Below are 10,000 nucleotides of genomic sequence, written 5' to 3'. Positions count from 1 at the left end.
AATGTAGCTCTTGCAGACGTGTGATAAATACTTAATGCATTCGTTCTGTCTAAATTTGACCAATCAGATGGGGCCGTACGATCTTTAGCACCGCCTCCTCTATGGGTGTAACAGATCACGGTTGATCCATGATTTGTATGAATCCCAACCCAAGGTTTAGAACACGCGTGACCTGCGGATTAATAGTTTTTTTCACGTTATTAAATTTGTAATGATCACAGAGAGGTTGTCTCTTGCATCATTCAAATCACACATATGAAAGCATTTAGGCTTTCCTGTAAAATATAATGTTGACGGAAGAAGTTGTGGTGGGTTATTGGGGATGAGGTGGGTTTCTAAGGTTATTAAAGGTGATTTCTCTCACTACTTGTTTAGCCTGCATTAATGCTTTCAGTGTAAGCTGCACGATTAATCATTAAAAGATCAGGATCTCAACACCCACGCAACATAAATTATAAATGATGGTGATTAGCATGTTTATTAATCCTTCCAATCGCTGTGTTCAAATCTGAAAATGCAAAAATCAAGAAAGAGATTCAGTCTGTAGTTTACAAACAGTCAAATAACACAGCAGTACTGGGAGAACAGTTTATAGTTTAGATAAAGCCACTGATGTTTATGGTAAAGATTAAAATCATCATCATATGCATTTAACTTCACACTCGGAAATTAAAGTTGTAGGCAGCAACTACATTAATTAACCAATAGGGGGCGACAACCAGCCATCAAAAACAGGCCACTGAATAATTCTTCAAGAATGATCATCTAGCAATGAAACATGAAGACTAATGAGTGAATAACTGAATCATTTATTGAAGATGAGACTAAAAATAAATATGGGTGGTACTAATTATGTTCGATTTCTACATTTAGCATTATCAGCAACAGTAGGAGTAACAGTGAATTTTTTACAGCACTGAATATTTCATTATTTATTTTTATTCAGCTGATTATTTCTTCATTTATATTTAATCAAATTACAGCTTCTCAGTTCTGTTTGTTAAAACTAAATGTGTCTTGCAGTGCTGTTTCTGTAATAAACGAAAAGCAAATCCCATTTGTCTCCTCTACTTTTTGGCTGATCCCAAAAATGGTCCGATCCGTGACTAAAACACCGTAATGTGATCCGAAATGTGAGATTTGTGATCCGTTACACCACTAGTCTTCCCAGTAGCTGCTGCTCTGCTGAACTCAAAGCTGATAATAAACACTAATGGCGGGAAAATGACAACAGCCAATCACAGTCTGAATATATGCTGAGGTTTTCACTCATTTATAGTGTTTTAAAGACTAAGGGTCCTTTCATACACCTGGCACAAGATGTGTTTGCCGTGATTTGTTGTTATTTTCAGACTAGCGCAACAGTAATTTTCATGCTTTGTGCCACGTTGTTTAAATAGCAAATGCATTTGCACCACTTTGTGGTCTCATCTGTGTGCTGGTCTGTAAAGGAGGTGTGTTAAGGCGCATTGTTGGTGCGTTGCTATTTTGAGGAACTGAAGTAGACTGCGTCATTGACCAACTAAAAGCTGCTCTAAAGTCCAGCGCAGCACGTGTTAGTTATGCACCTATGCAGGTCCAAACGCTTACACACTGCTGAATACACACAGGATGATGAGTAATACACAGATATCTTTACAGATGAAAACACTTAAAGGATTAAAATGACCCAGAAATGATGATTTTCTACATCAATATAAACACCACTGCCTCCATGCCTTCTTCACCTCGGGGGGCTTTTTCAGTTTATTCATGATGATCTGCATCTGTATAATGTGATTATTATTAGCAGTATTATTTATTATATGCAGATTTATATTTGTTTTATTAAAAACAAGTTTAGATTTGTCCACCTGTGAGGTTTTAGACCATATGGGATATAAGACCAGGACGTGTGTTTAGATTTAACTCAGTTTTTGACCACACTTCGTTATTATTGTTCATTTATTCCTTTGCTGGAAATTAGAACTGAATTTAGAAATAGTTTTGACACAAATCTTTGTGCTTAACAAATTAAATTAAATATGTAGACTAATGGATGTCTTCAGTCGAGTGAGTTTCCACTGTTTCCTTATCCACACAAAAGAGAGAAAGATGCTCCGTCTAACTGTTTTCTCTCTAGTGAAGCGTTCAGTTTATACACTTATAAAGTCGCCATGTAAATAGCAAATGCACCATGGCACAACACAACTGACTCTTAAAGGGAATGTGAGACGAGACTCTGATTGTTTTAATGCACGTTATTCTCAAAACACACCCAGAACTCTTTAAAAGAATAAGCACAACCCTGTTAGACCATGCGCCGGGGCACAGAGCGTGTTTATCCATCCTTAAAATGGCAAAAGTGGATTCAGACATGCTCTTAATGCTTTTGCGCCATGAGCTTTAGACTTGCACCTAAAAATAGAGCTCTCAGTGTTTGCACCTCCACACAAATTTTTTTTTTTTGTCTAAATTAGAATTAATTAATACTCAAGAATATCTTTTTCCTGTTCATTTTAATATCACTAAATAATTAAATGATTTAAAAAATAAAACTAGTATTTTTTAAAAAAATTTAATATTATAAGAAATATCGTTATTGCAATACTTGGTAACAATATATATTCCTCCTTACGAATGCACGGTTATGACAGTGTGGGAGAAGAAGGGCATGATATTACTGACCAAAATATGAAGAGATGTTTTCTGTTGCCGTGTCTGAAATATTTATGCGGCGCTGCACACACACGCTTTGAAAGATTAATGCAGGAATATGTATAATCTGAACTGTCGGTGCTGCTGGAAGGTTTTTGGAGGAGAGATGGCACATTTGCTATGCTTTACGTTGAGAAAGTCTTTTAAGAGTGTGCCAACTTTCACAACTTGTTACCATACAATTTAATGGGCCGTCCGCACTGACTCCCACTTCAGGAAGAAGACAATGAAACACATGTACATGCCTACACACATGCAAGCACTAAGCCAAACACTAATGACGTGCCCAAAAAAATAGTTGAAAATCAGATGAAAATGGCATGAAGATATAGTCTTCCTAAGCCTTGTCTACATTTATTGTCAGTGTCTTTGACATTCATACCCAAGCAATTTTTACTGCTAACATGCAAAATCACTCCATGACACTAGATGGCGCTTAATGAAAAGAAGAAATACTCCAGTACACAAGGTGGCGCTGGTCTTATATTTGCTAGTATTAAGCCTTGTGCACATTGGGATGTTAATTGTTCACATTTTTAATGTCAACGCTTTTCGACAATCGTGCTAAAGCAATTTTCACTGCCAACATGCAAAATCACTCCCTGATACTGGATGGCACTTAATGAAAAACAGAAATACTCCAGTACACAAGGTGCCGCTGGTCTTATATTTGCTAGTATTAAGCCTCGTGCACATTGGGATGTTTATTGTTTGCATTTATTGTTAGCATTTTTCGACATTTTTGTGCCAAAGCAATTTTTACTTGCAATTAAACATGCAAAAAAAAATCTCTCCATGACACTAGATGGCGCTTAATGAAAAACAGAAATACTCCAGCACATAAGATGGTACTGTGCAATTTTACATTTCTGATACTTACTTGTTGCGCAAAAAAAATTGACTTTTTCTTTTTGTATTTCTTATGTACGTTTTTTCTCTAGTCTTAAGCCTTGTGCACTCAAGAACGTTTATAGTTCATGTTACCTGTCTGCGTTTTTCGACATTCATGCCAAAGCAGTTTGTACTGCCAATATGCAAAATCACTCTGACACTAGATGGCGCTTAATGAAAAACAGTAATACTCCAGTACACAAGGTGGCACTGGTCTTATATTTGCTAGTCTTAAACCTTGTGCACACTGGGATGTTTGTTGTTGGCATTTATTGTTATTGTTTTTCGACATTAGTGCAAAAGCAATTTTCACGTACAATTAAACATGCAAAATTACTCTCTGACACTAGATAAATGAAAAACAGATATAATCCAGTACACAAGGTGGCGCTGGTCTTATATTTGCTAGTCTTAAACCTTGTGCACACTGGGATGTTTATTGTTAGCGCTTTTCGACAGTCGCCCCGAAGAAAATTTTACTGTCAACATGCAAATTAGCTCCGACACTAGATGGCGCTTAATCAAAAACAGATATAATCCAGTACACAAGGTGGCGCTGGTCTTATATTTGCTAGTCTTAAACCTTGTGCACACTGGGATGTTTATTGTTAGCGCTTTTCGACAGTCGCCCCGAAGGAAATTTTACTGACAACATGCAAATTAGCTCCGACACTAGATGGCGCTTAATGAAAAACAGAAATACTTTTACATACGGTGGCAACTTTACGCTTCTAACACTTGCTTGTTGACTCTACATTAGGACTGCACAATATACCGTAAAAGAATCGTTATTGTAATAATAGTATATGCAATTTTTGACCAATCAGATGATGGCTTGCTACCTTTAGCCCTGCCTCCCCAGTAGTTGCTGTCAGTGGCGGATTTAGGCATAGGCAATGTGGGCGATCGCCCACGGCGGCATCTTGCTAAGGGTGGCATGGAGACTCAACCACCCGCCTCTTCACTTTCATCCACGATAGGGTGGCACGTACGCCGGTATCTTACAAGAGGCGGCATAGCGACTCAACAATCACCCCCCCCCCCCCCACCATTCACTGTCCCGTCCCCACCCCTCCTCGTTATTCAGTTTTATCTGCGAAAGGACGGCATGACCACCGTTTGCCTAGAGCGCCAGTTAAGCTTGCGCCGCTACTGGTTGCTGTTCTGCTTTTGGCTGATGAACCCAGAGCTGAAAATAAACACTAATGGCAGGAAAATGACAACAGCCAATCAGAGTCAGAATATCCGCGGAGGTTTTCGCTCATTCATAAAGCTTTAAAAACGAAACCTTTGCACCTAGACTAATTAGAATAAATTAGATCTGAAGAGTACCTATTTTAATATCATTAACATAAATAAAAGATTATAAAAATAGTTAATATAAACAAGCGTTTTTCAAGTGAAATGCTATATCGTAAGAAATAGCGCTATTGCTATATTGTATGCTATCACAATAATCAACAACAAATTCACACACATATTTTTCTAGTATCGTGCAGCCCGACTCTATGATTATTTACAGTCAGAGTGGTCCACAATACTGAATGAAATGCAAGACCACCATGATTTGATCATAATAAACAACTTTTCGTACAATGCAACAATGTATACCTTATTGAATAACCGCAATACGATCATATATAAGATCAGTAAACGTTGAGCAGGCCCTCTTTTGTGCATTTAACCGCACAAGGCATTTACACTACAAAATCAATATGAACTAACTCGCTTGAAAAGTGGACAAGCTCTGTTGACAGCTAGAGATGCAGTTAAATAAAATGCATCTCACTACTACATACAAACAGAGATGTAGTCTAGCAAATTTGAACAATCGAAGATTAGATTTAGGTGTAATTATTGCAACATTTTCATTTCGTCAATTGTAGCACTCTCTGCCAAGTAACATACCTTAAAATGCTCTCAAAATTGATATGCATTGTCAGAGACCATGACACAAGATTTCATGTTTCAACCCATATAACTGGCAGAGAATCCCCCAGAGACCCGATGAACAGGTTTATGACAATAAGTCACAATGTTCAGAAGCATTTCAAACACTGAATATATCTGAATAGTATATGCTGCACTGAAAAAAATGATTTAGGCCTCTATTAAATTAAACATAATTCAATTTTGTTAATTTTAAACAATTTAATTTAGTTGTTGATTTTAATAAATATTTTTTAATTGGTTTTAAGTGAATTATATGTGTTTTGAACCAATCTAAATTAATTAATTAAAGTCTATTAGAAGAAATTACGTTTGTTTTGTGCGCATGCGCGTTATGTCCCTTTGCCTCGGCGCCAAAGCCCACAGGAGTTTTTGCTCTTCAGAATCCAGTCAGATTGAAGGAAGACGCCAGACCCGGATTTTTGTACATCCATTTGCACAGTAAGTCACATTTTATATCGTAACAGACTGTTTATTACAGAAAATACTTTGTTGATTACATGTACGCATAAAATGGTCTCGTTCGGACTGTCTATTTTGGTCGTTTTTAAATTTCACAGCGACCGACCAACGGTCGAGCGCGCTCTCAAGTTAGGTTACACACGGTTTGACAAATCTCGCTTTTATGTCGCAGAATATATTTAAGATTCTTTTTAGCAAGAATGTATTTATGTAGACTTGGTATATAATGTTTTTAATGAAGTAAATGGTTATTTTCAAGAGAATAAGCATTTTCTTTGATGTGACGACTGTGTCCGTGATCCGCCATTCCAAACGAGAAAAGTTAACGTTATGTTGCTAACGTTAGCGCAGTCCTTTGTGAATTTGCCGTAGCTTTTACTATGGGTAACATTAAACATGCGTTTTAGATAGTTGTGAACGGACAGTATCATAATGATTTTGTTATAGAACGATTTGGTCTGGCGTTAGGGCAGTGCTACGTTGTCTTAGGAGGTTGTCCAATGTGTGCCCATACTGGCTTAACATTAACTTTTAACGTAACTTAAAGGGCGTCCATTTCTACAGTTTTTGAATTTTTGACGCAAGTGAGATGCTGTAATTATGTCGTTGGGGTTATAATACTCCTAATGGGCTAACTTATATGCACAGCAAGTGTTTATCAGCCACCGATAAACGTCCAGCGAAAGGTTAAGGTAATGTGACTTTTTTTTAGATTCATAAAGTGCCTTTTACATCAACAATAATGTAATTTAATTACAATAGAATCCGTTAAATAGGCTTAACCATTCATTTAGTTGTCCAAACGTAAAAACACATGCAGACGAGTGCTAAAACTCCATGGAAAATATTGGTGGTAAAATAAATTTACATATTTTTAAGACATGGCACTGAAGAATGGAATTTAATGCAGTGCTTTGTCTGGCCTGAGACCCACTTTATATCGTATCAATCAGGCAGTGAAAATCACTGATTAAAAAAAAAACTGACTTTAAAGGGGTAGTTCACCCAAAAATTCCCCATTAGTTTACTCTCTCACAGGGAGACTTTCTTTCTTCAGTAGAACATAAAAAAAATTCAGCTAAAATATTTAATGTTGTACTGAAGAAAAAGTTCTTGCTAACCTTATTAGTGTTGTTGGTATAAAAATATCCCTAACTAATCATATTAATCACATGTTCTGCGATATGTTCAGTAAGTAATTTATCTAAATGTTGCCTAACATAATTGATCAGTAAACAATATGTTTATTAAGAAGTTGGTCATGTTGTTACTTATGCTTAATTTTGAACCTAAAATGATAATCATGTATTTCCTTTCATTTGAGGTACTGTACAACAAGTTTCCTTTGCTGAGTTCCTTGGTCAGGGGTTTAAATACATTTTCTGTCCAGTACTGCAGTTGGAATTTTCCATCAATTTTTTTATGGTAAGTAACTGCAAAATATTTATCACTACACATTACAGTAAACAGTCTTTTAACTGAATATGTTGCTCTGAAAAATCTGAATAGTCCTTAAAGGGATAATTCACCCAAAAAGGGAAATTTACTCACTATTCACTCACTATGAAATGGTTCCAAACATTTGAGTTTCTTTTTATCTGTTGAACACAAGAGAAAATATTTTGAAGAATGTTAGAAACCAGTAATCATTGACATTCATTGTAGGAAAAACATATTATGGAAGTCAATGGTTACCGGTTTTTATCATTTTTCAAATTATCTTATGTTGTGTTTATCAGAACAAAGAAACTCAAACAGGTTTGTGACAAGTGAAGTGTAAGTAAATGTTATTTTTGCATCCCTAGTTTTCACAGTACTCAGTCAACTCAGTCAACAGCTCTAATTCAACTCCGTGATTCTCTCAAGAGCGCCGACCAAAATGTCTAACCTGCCATAAAATGATTCAACTATCTGATTGCCGATCAAGAGAGGTTATATACCTCTTTGTTCCTCCTGTACATTGCATTCAAAGAAGAGTCACAAATCAGAATTTGGCTCAAAATTGCACAGTGCACATCCGGCCTTAAGCCTGCTTTTTACTTCTGCGTTGAGTGATTGGCGTGACCTACGGCACCTGCCTTGCGCGCAGCTGTGCACTTATACTTGTACGATTAGTCTTTTTAAACAGTATTATAATTTCTAAATTACAAACAAATATTCACAAAAGTACAAGTATAACACTTTCGTCCAAAAAAAGAGAAAATTTATGTTTATGTTAAGATTAAAATTACTGTTTAAAAGCAACTGGGGGGGCCGTATCAACAATCAAAAATGTATTGCTGAATAACTTTTCAAAAATGTTTAATCTAATAATGAAACATGACTTTTTTTTAAAGGATAAATTAAAGTTTTAAATTTGTATACTTATACATTTAAAATATACTTAATATATTTATATTATTTTGGTTTAATTAAAAATGTTTAAAAACATTTAAAAACACTAATTAAATAAATATGCATGTCTTATCAATTTGTCCAATTAAATTTGATTGATTATCATTGTACTTTTTTATTATTTGCAGAGGTCCTGTGGGTCTTTGAAAAGTCTTAAGTATTAAGTTAAAATTTTAGGTCATAAAAAGTCTTAAATTTGAGAGGTCTTAAATTTTGCATCAAGGTGTGACATATTTCTACTGAATTATATATAATTGTGTGTGTGTGTGTGTGTGTATGTATGTGTATATGTATGTGTGTGTATATATATATATATATATATATATATATAATGAATATATGACTATTATATTTTGCAATATGAACGCTATATACATGTATAGATCTGTTTATACTCTGAGCACACCTTCATTCTCTACAGTCCCCAAACCAACCGCGGCCACGCCCACAATGAGCAAACAAGAGAGCATGGGACAGAGATTATGGCGTTACTCGAGTCAGAGAAAGATCATGTAAACTTAGATTTCATTCGCCAATGTTTATTTTACCTGTGCACTATTATTCTTAAGCCTTATGTGCTGTTGGAGATATTAATTTGGCCACAGATTTTTTTGTTTGAGCTCATTTTGGTGACATTTTATTTTTACTCATATTTTGGGAAAATGTTTTGAAATTTTTAAAAACCTCAACAATACACTCTGGGCAAATTTATTACTCTTTTGTTATGTTTGTGGCTGATTTTGCCCCATTGACTTCCGTTATAACAATGTTCTTTAGTTGCAAGGTCATGATAGCATATTAAATATTTTTGATCTTTGATAGTTTTTCTTTTTAGGAAGACGTAAAATTAGTCATTTTTTTATAGTTGATTCATCAGTTGCAGAGCAAAACTTTGCTAAAAGTTTGTGGCTTTTGTATAGTTATACAGAGTATTGTGTGTTTGTGGGAGAGAGAGACTTTGCACACATTGTTTTGAGAGTTGCTTATTTAAATTTTCTCAGACATATAGTAAACATAGTAAGTGTATTTATGCACACACACTATCATTTACTGTTACACTCCAAAGAACTTCATATAAAAGCCAGAAACTTTTTGCACGGGCCTATCTAAAGGGTTAATGCTGCCAACTGATCATCAACAGTAAAAATGACAAAATAAACATCTACTGAACAGGGAAGAAAACCAGCAACAATACATGATTACATGCTGTCATGGATTTGCATCCAAAAAACGTTGTTATCATGGAAGTTAAAAGGGCAAAAAAAAAAAACAGCAACTAACATAAGGAAAGCGTAGTAAATTTGAACAATACAGAAGGGTTAAGGTGAACAATTATGACCAGGTATATTACTATACAATGGGTCTGATCAGAAGTTATTTCCACATTCAAGTGGCCAAATCAGTGGTTTTCAAGCCTTAAACCTTGTGTAATATTATTTGATTAATAATGCAATAATGCTTTCTTGACATTATATGTAGTTTTCAACATATTGCTGTATGTTGAAAATTTGTTTCAAAAACAATGTCTAATAATAGTTTCTTTTTATTCAAATATAGGGCAACCAAAAAGAAGAATTTTTGACGGACCTGACAAACATTGCCATGG

General features: G+C 35.2%; 1 protein-coding gene and 1 long non-coding RNA gene across 2 annotated transcripts in view; one reads left to right on the top strand and one right to left on the bottom strand.

Annotated features, from left to right (window-relative positions):
* LOC130234359 (adhesion G protein-coupled receptor L2) overlaps positions 1-10,000 on the bottom strand; it is a 254,267-nt gene that overhangs the window by 148,687 nt on the left and 95,580 nt on the right.
* Positions 7,353-10,000, top strand: part of LOC130239447 (uncharacterized) — a 3,130-nt gene continuing 482 nt past the window's right edge. The window contains exons 1-2 of the long non-coding RNA XR_008838693.1: positions 7,353-7,425; positions 9,952-10,000. The exon at positions 9,952-10,000 is cut by the window's right edge and continues 482 nt beyond it. This is a non-coding gene — a long non-coding RNA (uncharacterized LOC130239447). The remainder of the gene's footprint in view (positions 7,426-9,951) is intronic.

Source organism: Danio aesculapii, chromosome 2, assembly GCF_903798145.1.
Source record: "Danio aesculapii chromosome 2, fDanAes4.1, whole genome shotgun sequence".
NCBI classification, from domain to species: Eukaryota; Metazoa; Chordata; class Actinopteri; order Cypriniformes; family Danionidae; genus Danio; species Danio aesculapii.
The sequence above is the reverse complement of the archived record's forward strand: the minus strand, read 5'-3'. Positions and strand labels throughout refer to the sequence as shown.